The sequence below is a fragment of the Elephas maximus genome, chromosome 15 (assembly GCF_024166365.1).
Source record: "Elephas maximus indicus isolate mEleMax1 chromosome 15, mEleMax1 primary haplotype, whole genome shotgun sequence".
Taxonomy (NCBI): Eukaryota; Metazoa; Chordata; class Mammalia; order Proboscidea; family Elephantidae; genus Elephas; species Elephas maximus.
In genome coordinates, this window is record NC_064833.1 from 60,214,462 (window position 1) to 60,236,172 (window position 21,711).

Genomic DNA, 21,711 nt, shown 5'->3' on the forward strand with positions numbered 1-21,711 from the left:
CTACCTCTGTTTTTGTTAATTTAGGTAGGTAGTGTGTGTCTAGAAATTTGTCCATTTTCTCTAGGTTTTCCCATTTGTTAGAGTACAATTTTTCATAGTATTCTGTTATGTTTTTTTTTTTTAATTTCAGTTAGGTCTGTTTTGATATCTCCCATCTCATTTCTTATTTGGGTTATTTGCTTCCTCTCCTGTTTTTCTTTTGTTGGTTTGGTCAGTGGTTTATCAATTTTGTTGACCTTTCCAAAGAACCAGGTTTTGGTCTTGTTAACTCTTTCAATTGTTTTTCTATTTCATTTAATTCTGCTCTAATTTTTACTATGTGGTTTCTTCTGGTGCCTGAGGGCTTCTTTTACTGCTCTCTTTCTATTTGTTTGAGTTGTAGAGTTAATGTTTTGATTTTGGCCCTTTCTTCTTTTTGGATGTGTGTGTTTATTGCTATAAATTGACCTCTGAGCACTGCTTTTGCTGTGTCCCAAAGGTTCTGGTAGGATGTGTTTTCATTCTCATTTGATTCTGTGAATTTCTTTATTCTGTCCTTGATTTCTTCTATAACCCAGTAGTTTTTGAGCAAGGTCTGGTGCTCCAATCATTCGTAGGTTATCCCTTTTCTTCAGTTTCCATGTGTTTGATTTTTTTCCTTGCTTTTTCTGTTATTGATTTCTACTTTTATGGCTTTATGGTCAGAAAAGATGCTTTGTAATATTTTGATGCTTCGAATTCTGTTAAGGCTTGCTTTATGGCCTAATACATTGTCTATTCTAGAGACTGTTCCATGTGTGTTGGAAAAGAAAGTATATTTGGCTGCTGTTGGATGGAGTGTTCTATATATGTGTATGAGATCAAGTTGGTTGATTGTCCCCTTTAGATCCTCTGTGTCTTTATTGAGCTTCTTTCTGGACGTTCTGTCCTTCACCGAAAGTGGTGTGTTGAAGTCTCCTACTATTTTTGTGGAGCTATCTATCTCTCTTTTCAATGCTTAATCTATCTCTCTTTTCAGTGCTGTTAGAATTTGTTTTATGTATTTTGAAGCCCTGTCCTTGGGTGCATAAATATTTATTATGGTTATGTCCTCTTGGTGTATTGACCCTTTAATCATTATATAGCGTCCTTCCTTATCATTTGTGGTGGATTTTACTTTAAAGTTTATTTTGTCAGGGATTAATATTGCTCTTTTTTGATTGTTGTTTCCTCGATATATTTTTTTCCCTCCTTCAAGTTTTAGTTTGTTTGTGTCTTTGAGTCTAAGGTGTGTCTCTGGTAGGCAGCATATAGATGGATCATGTTTTTTTTAACCCATTCTGCCACTCTCTGTCTCTTTATTGGTGCATTTAATCCATTTACATTCAGCATAATTATTGATAGGTATGAGTTTAGTGCTGTCATTTTGATGTCTTTTTTTGTGTGTTGTTGAGAGTTTCTTTGTTCCACTGAATTTTCTTTGCTGAGTTTTTTTTTCTTTGTGTATTTTCTTTTCATCTTTTTCAGTGTTTTTGATTTTGTATTTGGTGAGTCTGTTTTTCCTTTTTTATTTTGATGTGTAGGGTTGTTAGTTTCCTCTGTGGTTACCTTAATATATTTCTAAGTTTAAGCCAAACTTTTATTTCTTCATATTGCCTTGACTTCCTCTCCATATGAAAGATCTATGACTACATTTTTTCAGTCCCTCTTTTTTGTTTTAATGTCATCTTTTACTTATTGACATCTCTGTTTTCCTATTTTCAGCATTTTAGCTTTGATTTATTTTTGTGACTTCCCTATCTGGGTTTATATCTGGTTGCTCTGTCCTGTGTTTTAGTCTTGGGTTGTTATCTGATGTTATTGATTTTGTAACCGGAGGATTCTCTTCAGTATTTCTTGTAATTTTTGGTTTGGTTTTTGCAAATCCCTAAACTTCTATTTATCTGGAAATGCCCTGACTTTGCCATCATATTTGAGAGACAGTTTTGTTGGATATATAATTCTTGGCTGGAAGTTTTTTTTTTTTTTTTTTTTCCTTCAAGGCTTTATATATGTCATTCCATTGCTTTCTTGCCTGTATGGTTTCTGCTGAGTAGTCTGAGCCTAGTCTTATTGACTCTCCTTTGTAGATGACTTTTCATTTATCCCTAGCTGCTCTTAAAATTCTCTATTTTTGCTTTTGGCAAGATTGATTATAATATGTCTTGTTCATTTTCTTTTGGGATCTACCTTGTGTAGGATTCGATGAGATTCTTGGATAGATGTCTTCTCATCTTTCATGATATCATGGAAGTTTTCTGCCAACAATTCTTCAACAGTTCTCTCTGTATATTCTGTTATGGAAACCCTGGAGGCATAGTGGTTAAGTGCTATGACTGCTTATCAAAAGGTTGGCAGTTCAGTTCCACCAGGTGCTTCTTGGAAATTCTATGGAGCAGTTCTACTCTGTCCTATTGGGTCACTATGATTTGGAAGCTACTTGATGGCAATGTGTTGTTTTTTTTTTTTTTTTTTTAATTCTGTTATCCCCCCGTTCTGTTTCCAATCACTCATAGATTATTCCTTTTGATAGAGTCACACATAATTCTTAGGGTTTCTTCATTTTTTAAAGTTCTTTTATCTGGTTTTTGCTCAAATAAGTTGGTGTCAAATGGTTTATCTTCAGTCCCACTAATTCTGCCTTCCATTGCCTCAATTCTGCTTCTATGACTTTCTATTAGGTTGTCTAACTCTGAAATTTTATTGTTAATCTTCTGAATTTCAGTTTGCTGCCTCCCTATAGATTCTTGCATCCTGTTAAATTTGTCATCGGACTCTTCTATAATCTTCTTAAGTTCCTCTATTGCTTCGTCTTTGTGTTCCTTGGCTTGTTCTGCATTTTGCCTGATCTCTTTCCTGATCTCTTGAAGAGTTCTGCATATTAATCTTTTGAATTCTACCTCCAGTACTTCCAGGAAGTTATCTTACTCTGGAAGATTTATTGATTCTTTGTCTTGGGAGCTTCCTGAAGCTATCATGGTCTGCTTCTTTATGTGATTTGATATTGACTTTGTCTCTGAGCCATCAATAAATCACATTTATTCATTTTATGTTTTTGCTTACTGTATCCTAGCTTCTTGTTTGGTTTTGATATGCCCATATAGACTGCTCGAGTGAGCTAGTTTGATTATTTTTGACTTTGAAGCTCTAACATTCTGTCACCAGGTGGTTAGAGCAGTTGCTAGGTATATGAGCCCAGGAGTCCATTAACTTTTCTTGTATGGATTCAGCTCAGGTGTCCAGATAGATGGTCACCAAGTGTGTGGTGCAGGCTTTTACTTACAGTCCTAGATGGGCAGGGGTGATTGGAGTAGGCACAGGTATCTGGCTGCAGTAGGGTTCACGTGCTGAGCAAGGCAAGGGGCTGATGGCTGCCCCTGAGTGTCTGGGAGGAAAATGTGTCCCTGTTCCCTAGAGCGTGCAGGTGGGTGGGTTTTGCATCCAGAGTATGGGCACCCAGTGCTGTTGGCTGTAAGGACTAGGAGGCACCATTTGTTCATGGACACACTGCTGCAGGTGGGTAGGTGGCAAGAGTGGAGCCACCAGTCCTGAGGTCCCTGATGTGGGTAGGTGAGGACCCTTCTTAATGGACAGAGCAGTGTCAAATGTCACAAAACTGCCACTCCACCATATAGCTGATATACTGATGTTAGGCTTCAGGTATATCCAAAAAAACCAAACCCACTGCCATCGAGTCAATTCTGACTCATAGCAACCCTATAGGACAGAGTAGAACTGCCCCATTCAGTTTCCAAGGAGCCCCTGGCAGATTTGAACTGCCAGCCTCTGGGTTACCAGCCATAGCACTTAACCACTGTGCCACCAGGGTTTCCCTCAGGTATATACCCTGTTTTGTTGTGCTAACAAGGGTCTAAAGTGTTAATATGAGCCCGCACAGGTCTAGGCAGGGGTGAAAGGCATTCAAAGTCCTTGGACCCCTTATACCTATGCCTAGGCAAAGCAACTATACCTCCCCTGAGTTCCTGGCTTAGAAGAGCTGACAAATTATTTTTTCCCATTTGTTAATTTGTTCCCTATCAAATGTGGGAGAATGCCTCAGGACACGTGAAGGGCTCTACTTCCGGCCCAGGGGAAGCAGCAATCAGCAATCATTGAAGCCAGCTCAGGACCTGGTGCAGAGCAGGGGGAAAGCAGGGAGAGAAGTTCTTCCTTAATGGGGTATATTTTGATCTGTGTCGTAGGCTAGATGCATGTACTTATGTTTTGCCGATTGAGGGCCGCTTCTTGCTGGTTCTGGACGGTTGAGCAGACTCTCCACATCTCAGTCTCTCCCAACATGGAAAATGTGTCCCAAACACCACTGCTTGCCTCACCGCTCTCATCATCCAATCTGGCCTGCAGGGTGCCGATTCCCACTGAGTCAGGTCTGGTAACTCCTCACTGCTTCTGAACTGTCTCTCCCTCCCTCTGCCACTCAGTCTGATTCCTCAACTTTGCCTTTGATGTTCAGGGCTCCTAGATTGTCATATATAATTGATTCACTTGTTTTTTCAGGTCTTTGTTGTAAGAGGGATGACTGGAAGTGTCTGACTATTCTGCCGTCTTGGCCTTGCCTCCTATTGTTACAATTCTTCATGAAATTTATGGAAGAGCCCAATTTTGGAAGCAACAGGATCTGAAGCAAATTTACAACAGCAGACGCAGGCAGCATCCCAGATTACCTTGTTTTATCTTGATTTTTTATGCTGAGTCTGCATTATCAGTGGTGATCTCAGTGTACCACTTCCATGCAAGCTTAGAAACAGACACATTGAACTTTTTATGCCATATTAAAAATTTAGTATTTTATCCTGAAAGTGCTGTTCCTACCACCAGGTAATAATCATATTATCAACTTCTAGGAAATATGAACAATATACTTTCAGTCCAGGCTTACTCAACCCCTAGTAAAGAGCCTTGAACTCAGTAACACTGAACAATTTTGCATTAAGTAAAAGGGAAGAAAAAATAGGTTAAAGGAAACTGAAAAGACTGTTTTATAACATATATAAAAGTAGTGTTATAAAATAGTACATCTTTCGACAGAACATTGATACTTGAGAAATTCTGTGGATAAACTTGATAAGGCTTGTGCCTTTGGTATTGCAACTCTGATTCCTGCTGTTGGCTAGCAAGTGGTTGTGGAGGTAGAGTAGATACCGTTAAGCTACTGCCAGTAAATGAGATAAAAATCAGATGGAAGAGTTGTGCACTGCAAGACACGAGTAGTTTTATTTATCAAGTAAATGCCTTATATCAACTTGGCAATCAAGATTTCACTGCCTGTTTTTCACAAGGTGCTATTTAGTATTTTACAACAAAAGTTCTATAGTCAATTATCCTTGGAAAATGTTAGTTTAAACTCAGTTGTTCAGGGTTATTAATTGCAGAATTTTTTTAGAATTTGCATTATGAATGTCTTAAGAAAGTGTCTTAAGCATACAGCATTATTTCCCTAACTTATTTGACCTTGTAACTTTATTTGAAGGAACATCTCAAATATAGCTCAGAATCACTAGTTTACTAGTTTTTGTGCTCTGGCACTGACCAAAGAACTCATTTTTAATTAAGTGTCTCAAAAATTTCTAAGAAAATTTAGCAAAAGCAATTATTTAGCAATTATTATAATTAGGTAGAAATTCTTTGCTGTTATTGTTGGTTGCCATGGAGTTGATTCCAATTCATGGTGACCCCGTGCGTGCAAAGGAGAACTGTGCTCCATAGGGCTTTTAAAGCTGTGACCTTATAGAAACAGGCTGCCAGGATTTATGTGCAAATTCTTGCTGAAAAGAAATTCTGCATCTGAATTTATCATGGAAACCTCAGCCAGAATGAAGAAAAGAACCATATTTACCAGAAGGAGCTGCATACCCCTCTCCTTGGGAATAGAGAGAGTTCCAAGGAACGTGGACTTCCCAGGCCTCCTGGTCATTCAAAAAAAAAGAACTGTTCATCTCAAGAAACAGACAAAAATTAGTTATTTTATGGCACAGCTACTTTGAAAATATATTTTCACTGCTTTTATATCCAAATAACTAAGCTACTTGTCTTAGGCTGGGTTCTCTAGAGAAGTAAAACCACTGAAGTGTTTAAATATATATACAGAGAGAGATTTATAATACGGAGGAGACCTGGTGGTGCAGTGGTTAAGTGTATGGCTGCTAACCAAAAGGTTGGCAGTTCAAATCCATTAGCTGCTCCTTGGAAACCCTATGGGGCAGTTTTACTCTGTCCTATAGGGTTGCTATGAGTCGGAATCAACTTGATGGCAATGGGTTTCGTTTTGGTTTTTGGTATATTCAGAAAATAGCTCACGCGGTTGTAGAGGCTGAAATGTCCCAATTCCATGGGTCAGACGGAAAGCTTTTCCTGATCCACATAGCCACAGGGGCTGATGATCCCAAGACTGGCAAGTTGAACATCAGGTCTCTGGCTCACAGATCCCAAGATCGGCAAACAAGATGGCAGGTAAGCTGCTAGCTCAAGTCCAGACAACCAGAGGTCAGACGAACAGGTACAAGCTGTGGGATCCAGAGCCAGCCAAAGCCCAAGAGCCTTGCCAGAAAGTTCAGCTATATAAGATGCAGGTTAGACTCCCAAGGAAACTCCCTTCCAACTGATTGGCTATTCACAGCAGATCCCACCATGGAGGTGATCGCATCATTATACGACTGCCAAACTGCGTTATAACTGTCAAAGCACTGAGAATTATGGCCCAGCCAAGATGACACACAACCTTAATGATCACACTGATGTTCCTTTTCATCTTGATGAGAATAACAATAACATTCTGTTTGAATTAGAATACCAGTGGATAGACGGCATTTTTTCTTCAAACATGGTCATTTTCTTTTAAAGAAAGACTTCATTAAAAGATGTGTATGGATCTGGTTGACTTGAAATACCAATTAAAAACTAAAAAGAACAGGTATTCTATCTATCTGCATAAAGATGTAACCTGCAAAATCTGCATAATGAGAGTATTAAAATGTGTTTCTTGTCATTGCTCCAACAACTCATAGCCTATTTTTAAAAAATTAAATCTCCACTAATGAACCTTACTGAGCTGGAGGATGTTCAATGCTAGCTGCTGCTGAGAACATGGAAGACCATACAGTCCGTCCTTTCACAGAGAGTCCAGGAGTTACAGTTTCTTGTAATTTTTGCTTGTTGGAAGAACTTGAAGAAGGACAAAAAGGAGTAAGTGATGTATGGTTAGCCTTGAAGATGATGAAGATATGACACTTACAAGGTAGACAGACATGATAATTGGGCCACCAAGGACAAATTATGAAAACAGAATATATAGCCTGAAAGTCGTATGTGGGTCTAAATACCCAGAAGCTCCTCCATCATATAGATTTATAACAAAAACTAAATATGAATGGAATAAATAATTCCAGGGGAATGGTGGATGCATGGAGCATATCAATGTCAGCAAAATGGCAAATTCATATAGCATTAAAGTTGCACTTCAAAAGCTAGGACCTCTAATGCTATCCAAAGAAAATATGAAGCTTCCACAACCACCAGAAAGCCAAACATACAACAATTAATATTAGTGAATCCTAAACTTGTCTTGAATTAAAAACCTTCTACTGATGTTACTGTCTTGATTAAGTATGCCAATGCAAAATACCTACACATTAAGTCAAAGAATTCCAGCTGCTAAACATGACCTGGACATTTGTAAGAATACACTCAATATTTGTACACCCGTTACGTTTTCAGGTCACAGGAGGAAAAATGCAGCACTTCTCTCTTCTCAAGGCACTGTCATTTAAACATCAACTTGAAGTACTGGAAATAGAATTCAAGTTTACAAAATGAAAGCTTGCTGGAGAAGTGTCAGGTTGCTGTGAAAGGATGTATGTTTCTGAAAACCAGTCTCCAGGAGGGAACCATCAAGGCCATGCTGTATCCATTTTGCTCAGTGAAAAAGCTGCAGTTTAAATTATTTTAAGTAGCAAGTACAATGAATATTTTGGCAGTTATGTTAATTTTTGAAGCGCTGTGGGTTCTGACTACTAGTAGTATGAAAAATATGTTCAGAGTTGTTTTTGATATCTTATTTATTAAAAAAAAAAGTAGGGGGAGTTGATGAAAATGAAAAAATAAATAAATAAAACTATGCATTACATTGGGCAAATCTGCTGCAAAACACCTCTTTAGCGTGTTGAAAAGCACAGATGTCACTTTGAGGACAAAGGTGCGCCTGACCCAAACTATGGCATTTTCATTGCCTTGAATGCAAGCAAAAGCTGAACAATGAATATGGAAGACTGAAGAAGAATTGCTGACTTTGAATTACAGTGTTGGTGAAGAAAATTGAATATACTATAGATTGCCAAAAGGATGAACGAATCTGTCTTGGAAGAAGTACAGCCAGGATGCTCCTCAGAAGCAAGGATGGCGAGACTTCATCACATACTTTGGACATGTTATCAGGAGGGACCAGTCCCTGGAATAGGATATCGTGTTGGGTAGACCCAACCCAGTGCTGTCGAGTCGATTCCGACTCATAGCAACCCCACAGGACAAAGTAGAACTGCCCCATAGAGTTTCCAAGGAGCGCCTGGTGGATTCGAACGGCTGACCCTTTGGTTAGCAGCTGTAGCTCTTAACCGCTGCACCACCAGGGTTTCCTATGTTGGGTAGAGGGTCAGCAAAAGAGAGAAAGACCCTCAAGAAAATGGATTGATACAGTGGTGCAACAATGGGCTCAAACATAGCAACAATTATGAGGATGCACAGGACCAGGCAGTGTTTCGTTCTGTTGTACGTAGGGTTGCTGTGAGTTGGAACTGACTCAATGGCACCTAAAAACAGCAAGAAATATTATGGTTTATATTTTCTTCAAAATCCCAGAGTTGATACATGAATTTATCCTAAGAAAAATAATAAGTACAAAGAGGAAGTAGGATACCTAGGAGTCAGGGGTGTGTGTCCAGGGTCTAGTTCTGCTACCAACCACTTCAGGCATCATTTCCTTAACATAAAATGAAAAGGTTAGAATTGATCATTCTAAGAATCCTTGAAGCTCTAAGAGGCCCTGATTTTAAAATAAATTTGTAATGTGTCAGCCCCTTCAGTTGAAACATAAATAAGTACAATTAGAGCGGGTTCTGATGGCTCACATGTTTTCCTATTCCAAGGCAACGCAAAGATTTCTGAAGGATTTTTCAAGGTGCTATTGCGCAGACCATCACTAAAAGCAGAAGCTGCCTGTTAATCTCATGTTGTAAGACTAGAGGAATCCCACGATGGTGCAAAGGGTTAAAGCACACACTGCTAACCAAAATGTTGCAGGTTCAAGTCCATCAAGAGGTGCCTTGGAAGAAAGGACTAGCCATCTACTTCTGAAAAACCAGCCATTGAAAACTTTTTAGAACTTCACAGTTCTACTCTGACACGTGTGGGGTCTCCGTGAGTCCGAATTGACTCCATAGCAACTGCTGGTAAGAATAAAGGTCCCTCGGGAGGCAAAGCAGGGGACAGAATCTGGAAGGAATGAGTTCTGCAGAGTTCAAAGTTGTGCGGATTTACTCCTGTGATGAACTATGAAAACGGTGTGGTGGGGGCCTCTGACCTCCTCTCACTTCACAGTGGGGAGACGGAATCAGCATCTGTATCAGCACAAAGCTTATTCCTGTGAAGCAGGGGTCAACATACCTCCGCTCTCCAACCTTTTTCCCGATTCTGACACCAGTCTTTCCTCCCATGGCACTCTACTTCGTTGCCGAGTTTGATAATTCATTGCAATGGCTACACAGAATTCACAAACAATACGATTATGGGGTTTATTAAGGAAGTAACAGGTTACAATTCAGGATCAGGAACAACTCAGGATACAACCCTTTGGTCAGGACAGCTTCTTGGCTGTGCCTACAGGCAGATCCGTCCCTGGCCCTCGGCCTCTCAGCCCTCGGCCCCTTGGCCCCTTGGACCTCTTGGCCTGGCCCAGATACTGCCCTGCTTGGGTAAGTGTTGCAAAACTTTTTAGCTCCACCAACAAGTGCTCAGAGCACCCCATTCCACCAGCAAACCTCCTGCCTGAAAACACTGAGCTTTCTTGTTCTGTGGCCTGAGAAGCCCACCACACCATCTCCTGGTTCTGCTACTGCCAGTTTTCTGCTGTGCTTGCCACAGCTTCTTGCTGTCTTGTGCCATGTCTGCTGTTACAGCTCTTTGTCTCCTGAATCTAAGACTTTCTCAGTGTGGGGGCCCTGGGTCCAAAGGATGCGCTCTGCTCCCTGCTCTTCTGCTTGGTAGTAGTGAGGTCCCCCCTTTCCACCTCTGGAATGGCTCATTTTAAGTCTAGTGGGATGACAAAACCGTCCAATTCCTTCATTGGGGTTCCATACACCTTACTTGCATGGTGCCATCCCCACAAGGTGCCACTCACCTTGTTTGCATTATCAGCAAGCTGTCCAATCCCCTTGGTGGGCCACAAGCATCTTATTTGTATAGACCCACCCAATCATTTGGTGGGATTTACAAGACCACAGTGAAAATGTAAAAGTGATCCATTGTACTGCACAAACCATTCACGCCCATCAAAGGTTTCCATTTTTGCTTTTCCTTTAGTTTATGACTTTTTCAGAAATTTCTATTCTGAGTTTGAATTACACATAAATGTGAGATAATCTGTGGGCTCAAGTAACATAAAATTTTGCATGGAAAGTCAAGATATTCAAGGACTTTTGTGGTATTTGTGTGAATGCTTATGACACCTAGTGGCCAAAAATTGGAAACAGAATATTCAAGGTTGAAGTAGGATGGGTTGAAGGAGTAAAGACTGTAGATAAAGAAGAACTGCTTTTTAGCAAAAACTGTATCCACAAAGGTATCTAGTTCTGGAATTCTTTATTTAAGAAGAAATAATTTGAAAAAATATGTATACAAGGGGTAACATAATTCTTAAAAAGAGAAAAAACTCTAAAAGATCTGGACATATGCCATCTGCAGAGAATGAGAAAGAGCTTTATCCATGAATAGTCTTCCCATCCAGCAGTAAGAAAAATAATCATGAGAGCAATTCTCTGATCTACCACAGCTCATTCCCAGCATGCGTGGATCCACACTGGTCGCTACGATGAGTGACCCGAGAAGACCAGCTGTGCCGACATCTCTTGATTCCCCATGTACAGGCATAGTTTTAGAGAACGCTCTCTGCAGTGGTGCCAGTACAACTAAGAAAGTACTGAAACTGTACGTGGGGTTTAATTTTAAAAGTGAACTCTCAATTATTCGTCATAAATCTAGTTTGCAAAATGTCCATCTCAGAAGGTATAGATATAGAACGTATAGATATAGATCTAGAGCTCCAGAGCTCCTTGTAAATAAAAAGTTGATTGCCTCATCCCTTAAAAATGATGAGTATCAAAAAGCTATATCTGCTTTGAACATTATGCTCTTTTAAGAATTAGCTTTATGGGATCAAACTGATAACAGCAAATTGGAAGATGAGGTAGGAAACTTAGAGAGCAGTGAGTTTATGTTCATGAGGAGGAACAACTCAGAAAAGGAGGGTGAGAATGGTTGCACAACTTGAAGAATGTAACCAATGTTCACTAAATGGTAAATATAGAAATTGTTGAAATGTAGAAACTGTTGAAATGTTGCATGTTTTGAGATCTGTATTCTCAGAAACAACAAAAAAATAATAAAATTTGGGGGAAAGAAAAGAAAAAATCTACTAAGATAAAAAGGGAAGAGGTGCGTATAGTTCAAATGGAATTGAAAGAATAATTAACTTGGAATGTATTGAAGTGGGTGGATGAGCACCATTGTGGTTACAAGTGATGATTCCTTTTGATTCTTCCCACAACTATTCAGGATATTAGGTCCATCCTAGGAACTCTATACAGAATCTATATCAGCTTTATCATCCACTTCCTTGCACATACTGAATATTCCGTCTTTTGAAGCAAAGCATAACCTACTGCTTAGACCTCTCCAATCTGAGGTATATTCCAGAACATCTGAGGTTCTTATCAACACTTCTCTTATAAGCAGGGCCCTAAAATTTCTGACTGCCAGGTCCTCCTTCCTACTCTGTCTTAGTCCAGAAGCTCGGCTCAAACCTGTTCTCCATGGATGACCCTGCTGGTATTTGAATACCGGTGGCATAGCTTCCAGCATCACAGCAACACACAAGCCCCCACAGTACGACAAACTGACAGACATGTGGGGATTTCCTTTTACTTGGATCCACAATCAACACCGATGGAAGCAGCAGTCAAGAAATCAAAAGATGCATTGCATTGGGTAAATCTGCTGCAAAGGACCTCTTCAAAGTGTTGAAGAGCAAAGATATCACATTGAAGACTAAGGTGTACCTGACCCAAGCCATGGTATTTTTAATCACATCATATGCATGTGAAAACTGGACAATGCATAAGGAAGACCGAAGAAGAATTGACACCTTTGAATTGTGCTGCTGGTGAAGAATATTGAATATACCATGGACTGCCAAAAGAACAAACAAATCTGTCTTAGAAGAAGTACTGCCAGAATGCACCTTAGAGTCAAGGATGGCAAAACTGTGTCTCACACACTTTGGACATGTTGTCAGGGGGGATCAGTCCCTGGAGAAGGACATCATGCTTGGCAGAGTACAGGGTCAGCGGAAAAGAGGAAGACCCTCAGTGAGGTGGATTGACACAGTGGCTGCAACAATGAGCTCAAGCATAACAATGATTGTAAGGATGACTCAGAACCGGGCATTGTTTCATTCTGTTGGGCATGGGGTCACTATGAGTCGGAACCAACTCGACAGCACCTAACAACAACAACAACAAAATTTCTGACATATAGGTCTTGCCTAAGAAGGTTGATTCCATTAATATATTCCGCTAGTTACTAATGTGTACATTTTAATTAGGTTGAAATTACTGGAGTTATTTATTATTCTGAATTACCTGTATCACTGTTCCTTTTCGTTATTGTAGATAGCCAAGAACTAGGAGGCTGTGTAATCCTTTCCAAACACTTAAAATGATCTGGAAATTGAACTGGCTCATTAAGAGTACATATATAACACATATTTCTATAACTTTGGGGCTGAAATAGTTTAAATTAGGTTAGCTGCTGTGCCAAAAAAGAAAAAAAGTAAAGAAAGAAATTAAGTTCTCAGACTCCAAATGCTTAGTAAAGAAGCTTTCAGGAACCAAGAGAGCCAAGAGAAGCCAAAATATTCTTTATACGTTAGTTTCTCTTGAGATCTTTCATGTTCTGAAAGTCAAAAGAAGGGGGCCTAGCAAAGGCTACACCATTAGCCATTTGTGTATCCGTGGAAACCCTGTGGAGCAGTTCTACTTAGTCCTATAAGGTTGCTATGAGTCAGAAACGACTTGATGGCAACGAGTTTGGTTTTGGGTAAGTCACGTAAACTTTGTAGGTCTTCCTTTGTTCATCTTACAAAATAAAAATATTGTACTAGATTTTTTCTGAGGTCCATTCCAGCTTTAGAATTTTATTTTTTAAATAGTTTATTGTGTTTACTTTTTCTTGTTTTATTTTCTCTTTAATTATGCTTAAGTTCCCAGTTCAATACCCTTTGAGATTTGAACCAAAAAGAGAATAGGAAAGTAGAGATGATTTCTGTTTTTCTGTTTTTTCTCTGCTATCAAAAAACAGACTGGAAGATTATCATAGGAGGGAAAGAATTACTGTTTTAAACAAAAATAAACAAATCATGAACTTAATTTAAACAAATAAACAAAAAACCCAAACCCATTGCCATCGAGTCGATTTCAACTCATAGCAACCCTATAAGACAGAGTAGAACTGTTCCATAAGGTTTCCAAGAAGAGGTCGGTGGATTCAAACTGCCAGCCTTTTGATTAGCTCTCAACCACTGTGCTACCAGGGCCCCAAACTTAATTTAGGCATGACAGATAGCATTAGTTTTATATGATGTGTACAGTAATTATTTTATGACAGTTTGAAGCATTATTGGTGTAGAAGTCCAAATTGATAATTTAGTGTTTTAAAAAGTGGGAAGGAGGTAGACTTAAGGATTTAAGAATTTTAAATTGTCTTTCAGCAATTTCTGTGTATTTCAGAGGGAATTCAAATATGGGGTTGAATTCTTTTTAAGATTCACTCCAGCTTTGAAAAATCTAAAATTTTATATTATCTTTCCTGGATTTTCTACTAAATGATCTTCCAGATCCCTCTAAGGCTTGAGATTATTTGATTCTCTGATTCCTATTTGCCTACCCGTGAGAACAGGAAGGACTGTAGTGAAGATAGAGAAGGTCAGGAGATTTTGGAACAAAGAAAATTTCCACTTTTTTTTTTTTATTGTTTTTAAATTTGCCTAGTGAGGAAACACTGAAGGGTAGGTGGCTTAGAAAAAGCAAGAAATAAGAAATGGGAACGTAGGCAGACTAGTAGTTGTAGACACATGCCTGAAAAAAACTAGTGTGCTGGTTTTGTCTTTTTTTTTTTTTTTTTTGCACTCTAGAAGAAATGCAGCTTTTTGCACTCTAGCGTCTCTGGCGCATTCAAGAGACTCATTCATTTGGCATTCTTTTTTGAGTACAATTTGCAAGTGGGTGGGTGTGGGCTTGTATATTTACAGTAGCACTTCTCAGGAAGTGCTAAAGTAAATCCTGTGGCTGAGAAGATCCTTGTACTTGAGAATCATAGACTGTTTCCATTTCTGTGTTGTTTATTTAACTTACAAACTGAAGCGTGAGAGCACACAATTCAGAGAATACCTGCTACTTAATGACCAAACCAAATCAAACCTGCTTCCGAGTTGATTCTGACTCACAGGGACACTGTAGGACAGAGGACACTGCCTCCTAGGGTTTCCAAGGCTGTAAATCTTTATAGAAGTTGATTGCCTCATCTTCCTCCCACGGGGTAGCTGGTGGGTTCTAACTGCCAATCTTTTGGTTAGTGGCCAAGAGCTTTAATCACTGTGCCACCAGGGCTCCTTTGCTACTCTGTACCAGTGGACATTTACCATGTAAGAGTGTCAAAGAGGAACAAACAAAGCTATGGGGTCTAATCTGCTGGTCTTCCTTTCCCAAATAATACGTTTCCTGCAGAACTAGATTGAAAAATCCACAAGCTCATCTAATGTTTCAGAGCTATGTCTTCCTTAAGTAATAAAAATATTTTTAAAGGGGATGAAAATAATAGAGGAGGAAAAACTTAGGACACACAGCAATTAATGAACCATTATCTTCCATTTTTAATTAAGTTCCAATTACATTAGCCTGCCTTTGTTGAGGCTTATTTCAGGACCTAGTTTAATATACCTGATGACAGGAATTTTGGAGTTTAAAGAAATCTAAACCATATACAGTGAAACCTGAGAAAGGCAGAATTCAATGGAACTGTCTCGTGTTTCCATGTCTTGCAAGTTTTCCACCTTTGACAGGGTGCACTTTTCTATCATTCATTTTAGTGGAAAATATTTGAGTTTTCCTTCTCTGACAGGTTTCTGCTCTACACAGTTTCTGGCTTTCTCAGGTTTTACTGTATATTATTTATGCAGCCTTGGTGGTGTGATGGTTAAGCACTCAGCTGCTAACTGAAAGGCTGGTGGTTTGAACCCACCCAGCCACTCTGCAGGAGAAAGACCTGACGATCTGCTCCTCTAAAGATTACGCCCAAGAAAACTCTATGGGGCAGTTCTACTCTGTCACCTGGGGTCACTCTGAGTCAAAATTGACTCCATGGCACTTAACAATGACATACTGTAATATATGAATTCTGTTCAAAAGCATTCTTGTGTTGTTTCAAAAACAGTTCTATTTCCATGTCAGGCCATCCTGTCATAAAGTTACTGAAGGTCAGGAGCGTTTCTAACCAAATGGGAGTTGGTTCAAATAAATATCAGTCTATTACAATCATTTCATGCATACCACATCCATCACCTCATTTGCTCCACTCATCTTCTCAGCCAGCAGAAACCTCCCATGCCAGACCATGTGCTATTGTCAAACTCATGAAACCACCAAACCCATCATATATCACAACCCTGAGCCAACTGGACCCTGTGTCTTCTGCCACCGTAATGAGTTGTATGAGACACTGAGATAATAGCTTTGTATACATAATTTCATTTAATCCTTTAGAAAATGATGCCCTTGTTGTTAGGTGCTATTGAGTTGATTTTAAACTCATAGTGACCCCAGGTGACAGAGTAGAACTGCCCCATAGGGTTTTTCAGGCTATAATCTTCTTTTTTTTTTCAATCTTTACAGGAGCATCACCAAGTCTTTCCTTTGGTGTTGCTGGGTGGATTCAAAACGCCAACCTTTCAGCTAGCAGCCAAGCAATTAACAATTCTGCCACCAGGGCTCCTAAAAAACAACACCAAAACAAAAGAAAACAAAAACACTGACAGCTTTTTCTTAATTCAGTTGATGGCAAAATCTAATCTTACCTAAGCTTGTTTGGCAGCAAAGCCTGAGCTAAACTGATACGAGGCCATGTCTAGTCTATTTATCCCACTTAGTGTGAATATTCACGTATTTTACTAAAGTTATGTTAATGCACTTGATTGCAGTTCTCTTTGGGTAAGGTGCATAATATTAATTTCCTAAAATCCCAAACAAATTCTGAATTCTAAAGTATATCTGGCCCTGGGCGGAGCCAACGCGACACTATAGACAGAATCATCATGCTGTCCTTCTGCAGCTAAGACCTGAAAAACTAAGTAAAGCAGATATAAATATCAATCCTGGAATCCTAAGCACCAAATGAAGGTATGAAGAACTCGATCGAGCACCAAATGGAACAAGAAAAACAGAGAAAACAGAGAAAGAAGAGAGCTACAAAGTGGAGGTCCCCTACCAGCTAACAGGGCTGGATTCACCAAAGAACACAGACAGTGAGTATGGGAAGGCAACTCATGGAGCTTCCAGCAGGAGACAGAGCAACTGGTAACCAGGGATGCACACTGTTCCACCCTGCATCCTTCTTCAAGGCCTCCACTGCTCTCCAATAGTTCATGGTTGCTTGACCGGAGAGACACTAGCCCACTGCCACTGTGTGAGGCCTCCTGGGTCTGCACTGCCATCACCCACTGGCTCCCTCAGTGCCATTTTATTTATTTTTGTTTGTTTTTGTTTTTTGCTTTGTTTTGTTTCTTCTCCCTCCCTTCTTTCCTTTCCTTTTCTTTCCCCCATCTACCCTGCTCTATACCACCTCCCCCTCCCCGCAGGCTCAACTGGACAGCCTCTGGCACACAGCTTCCCCATGTCTGTGCTGCCCCCATAGGTTAGTTCCCTAAGTGCCATATTTTTAATTTTTTCTTTATTTTTCCCCTTCTCCTTTTCCTTCTTCCTTCCACCTAGGCCCTGAGCTGCTTCCTCCCCTTCCTTATGAGCCATGACACACCACCTGGCAAGAGAGACATCAGTTCATGGTAACACCAGTTCTACCCTGCCCCCAATGGTTGGCTCTCCCACCACCATATTTTTGTTGTTGTGTTTGTTCTTATTTGATTATTTCTTCTCTCTTTTCTCCATCTTTCCTTTCTTTGCTCCCACCCACCGATCCTTGTGCACCACCCACACCCATTCCTGATAGGCCAAGCCACACCACTCGGCTAGAAAGAGACCAACACATGGCCTCACTGGGTCTGCCTCCCCCCTCCCAAATCCTACCGCACCAATATTTTATTTACTTTTTAAAATTAAAAAAAATTTTTTTTACTTCATTTTTTGCTTTTTTAATTCCTGAATATCCCAGAGACAGCAGACAATATCAAAATGTATTAAAAAAAAAAAAATTAGGAGAAGATGGCTCCATAAAGCAAAAAAAATAAAAGACCAGATGACCTTCTGTCAGAACAAAAGGCACTGGAACCATCTGATTGGGAATTCAAAACTCTAATATTCAGGGTTCTCTAATAGATGAAGGAAAATGCAGACAAAACTAAGGAAAAAAATAGACAAAATCATGGAAAATATAGACAAAATAAGGGGAAAGACACACAAAACAATGGAAGAATTTAGAAAATAATACAGGAACGAAATGTCAAAATAAAAATTAAAAACTAGAAATCTTAAAAAACAGCAACTAGAAATCCAAAAGATAAACAACAAGGTTTCAAAAATGGACAGTGCAATAGAAGATTATAGAAGCAAATTTGAAACAATGGAAGACAAGATCAGCAAAATTGAAGACATCCTTGGATACCACTTTGTGGAAAAATAGAAAAGAATGCAGGAAAATGAAGGAACCCTGCAAACAATGTGGGATACAATCAAAAGCAAAAAATCTGCATGTGATTGGAGTTACAGAACAGGGGGAGAATATGGAAAACACAGAGAACCTTCGAAGATTTGCTGACAGAACATTTCCCAAATAACATGACAGACAAAAAGCCAAACATCCAAGAAACTCAAAGAAGCCCATATAGGATGCACCCCAAAATAAAAACACCAAGACATCATAATCACACTGGCTAAAACCAAAGACAAAGAAAGAATCTTCAAACAGCTCAAGAAAAACAAAAGCCACGTACGAAGGGGAAACAATAAGACTAAACTCTGATTACATGACAGAAACCATGTAGTCAAGAAGGCAATGGGATGACATATATAAAATCTTTTTTCTTTTTATCAACTAATTTTTCATTAAACAGTTAGTACACATGTTGTTTCATGACATTGGTTAACAACTCCACAACATGTCAACACTATCCCTTCTCAACCTTGAGTTCCCTATTACCAGGTTTCCTGTTCCTTCCTGCCTTCTCGTCCTTGCCCCAGGGCTGGTGTGCCCCTTTAGTCTCGTTTTGTTTTTTGGGCCTGTCTAATCTTTGGCTAAAGAGTAAACCTCAGGAGTGACGTCATCACTGAGCGGCAAGGGTGTCCAGGGGCCATACTCTCAAGGTTTCTCCAGTCTCTGTCAGGCCAGGAAGTCTAGTCTTTCTTTCTGAGTTAGAATTTTGTTCTACATTTTTCTCCAGCTCTGTCTGGGATCTTGTATTGTGATCCCTGTCAAAGCAGTCAGTGGTGGTAGCCAGACACCATCTAGTTGCACTGGACTCAGTCTGGTGGAGGCCGTGATAAGATGTGGTCCATTAGTTCTTTGGACTAATCTTTCCCTTGTATCTTTAGTTTTCTTCATTCTTCCTTGCTCCCGAAGGAGTAAGACCAGTGGAGTATCCTAGATTGCCGCTCACAGGCTTTTAAGACCCCAGATGCTACTCACCAAAGTAGAATGTGGAACATTTTCTTTATAAACTATGTCATGCCAATTGAGCTAGATGTTCCCAAGACCATGATCCCCACAGCTCTCAACACAGCAATTTGGTCCCTCAGGGAGTTTGGATGTGCTATGGAGCTTTCGTGACCTTGCCTTATATAAGTTGTGCTGGCTTCCCCAGTATTGTGTACTGTCTTACCCTTCACCAAAGTTACCACTTATCAATTGTCTATTTAGTGTTTTTCCATCCCCAGCCCTTCCCTCCCTCATAACCATCAAAGATTGTTTCTTTCTGTGTGTAAAACTTTTCAGTACAGTAGTGGTCTCATACAATATTTGTCCTTTTGTGACTGACTTATTTCACTCAGTATAATGCCCTCCAGATTCATCAATGTTATGAGATACTTCACAGAGTCATCGTTGTTCTTCGTCATTGTGTAATACTCCATTGTGTGCAAGTACCACAGTTTGTTTATCCAATCATTTGTTGATGGGCATCTAGGTTGTTTCCATCTTTTTTGCTATTGTGAACAAAGGTGCAAGGAACATGGATGTGCATATGTCTATTCGTGTGATGGCTCTTATTTCTCTAGGATATATTCCTAGGATTGTGATTGCTGGATCATATGGTATTTCTATTTCTAGCTTTCTAAGGAATTGCTCTATTGTTTTCCAAAATGGTTGTATCACTTTGCATTCCCCTCAACAGTGCATAGGAGTTCTGATCTCCCCTCAGCTTTCCAACATTTGTTGTTTCCTGTTTTATTGATTTGTGCCAATAATGCCATGGTGAGATGGTATCTCATTGTGGTTTTGATTTGCTTTTCTCTAATGGCTAGTGATCATGAGCATTTCCCCTTGTGTCTGCTGGCCACTGGAATGTCTTCTTTGATGATGTATCTGTTCATTTCCTTTGCCCATTTTTTAATGGATTATTTGTCTTTTTGTTGTAGAGGTGTTGGATTTTCTTGTAGATAGATTTTAGACATTAGACCTTTGATTTGTAATAGGCAAATTTTTTTTCCCAGTCTGTACGTCCTCTTTTTGCTCTTTTGATGAAGTCTTCTGATGAGCATAAGTGTTTAATTTTCAGAAGATACCAGTTACTTAGCTTATCTTTTGGAGTTTATGTGTTATTGATTGTAGTTGTATCCTGTTAATGCCATGTATTACTGTCTCTAGTGTTGATCCTATTTTTTCTTCTATGAACTTCATAGTTTTTGGCTTTATATTTAGGTTTTTAATCTATTTTGAATTACTTTTTGTATATGGTGTGAGGTATGGGTCCTGTTTCATTTTTTTTGCAGGTGGACATCCAGTTTTGCCAGCACCATTTCTTAAAAAGACTGTCTTTTCCCCCATTTGATGGACTTTGGAGCCTTGTCGAAGATCAGGTGACCATAGGTGAATAGATTTACATCTGGGTTCTCAATTCTGTTCCATTAGTCAACGTATCTGTCATTGTACCAGTATGAGGCTTTTTTGACTCCTGTAGTTGTATAGTAGGTTCTGAGGTCAGATAATGTGAGTCCTTCTACTTTATTTCTTCTTCAGTAGTGCTTTACTTATCCAGGACTTCTTCCCTTTCCAAATAAAGTTAATGATAAGTTTTTCCCTCTCTTTAAAGAATATTGTTGGTATTTGGATCAGAATTGCTTTGTATTTGTAAATCACTTTGGGTAGAATTGTCATTTTCACAATGTTGAGTATACCTATCTGTGAGCATGGTATGTTTTCCCATTTATGTAGATCTCTTTTGATTTCTTGCAGTAGAGTTTTGTAGTTTTTTTTGTGTAGGTCTTTTACATCCATGCTTGGGTTTATTTCTAAGTCTTTTATTTTTTTAAGGGCTATTATAAATGGTATTGCTTTCCTGATTTCCTTTTCATCATTCTCTTTATTGGTGTATGTTTATCTATTTTTTGTATGTTTATCTTGTATCCTGCAACTCAGCTGAATCTATTAGTTCCTGTAGTTTTCTAGTGGAGCCTTTTGGGTTTTCTATGTGTGGTATCATATCTTCTGCAAATAGGGACAGTTTAACTTCTTCATTACCAATTTGGGTGCCTGTTATTTCTTCTTCTTGCCTTATTGCTCTGGCTAGGACTTTCAGGACAATGTTAAATAGGAGTGGTGATAAAGAGCATCCTTGTCTTGTTTCTGTTCTCAAGGAGAATGTTTTCAGCCTCTCTGTTAAGATGATTTTGGCCATTGGTTTTGCATAGATGCCCTTTATTATCTTGAGAAATTTCCCTTCTATACTTATTTTATTGAGAGCTTTTATCAAGAATGGGTGTTGGACTTTGTCAAATGCCTTTTCTACATCAATTGAGATTATCGTGTGATTCCTTTCATATATGTGGTGGATTACATTGATTGATTTACTAATGCTGAACCATCCTTGCATACCTGGTATGAATCCTACTTGGTCATGGTGTATTATTTTTTTTGATATGATGCTGAATTCTATTGGCTAGAATTTTGAGAATTTTTGCATCTATATTCATGAGAGATATTGGTCTGTAACTT

The 21,711-nt window shown here is 39.2% G+C and overlaps 1 pseudogene; it reads left to right on the forward strand.

The window, feature by feature from the left end:
• The first annotated feature begins 7,161 nt into the window (after nucleotides 1–7,161).
• Nucleotides 7,162–7,553, forward strand: LOC126058796 (ubiquitin-conjugating enzyme E2 variant 2-like; annotated as a pseudogene).
• Nucleotides 7,554–21,711: the final 14,158 nt, after the last annotated feature.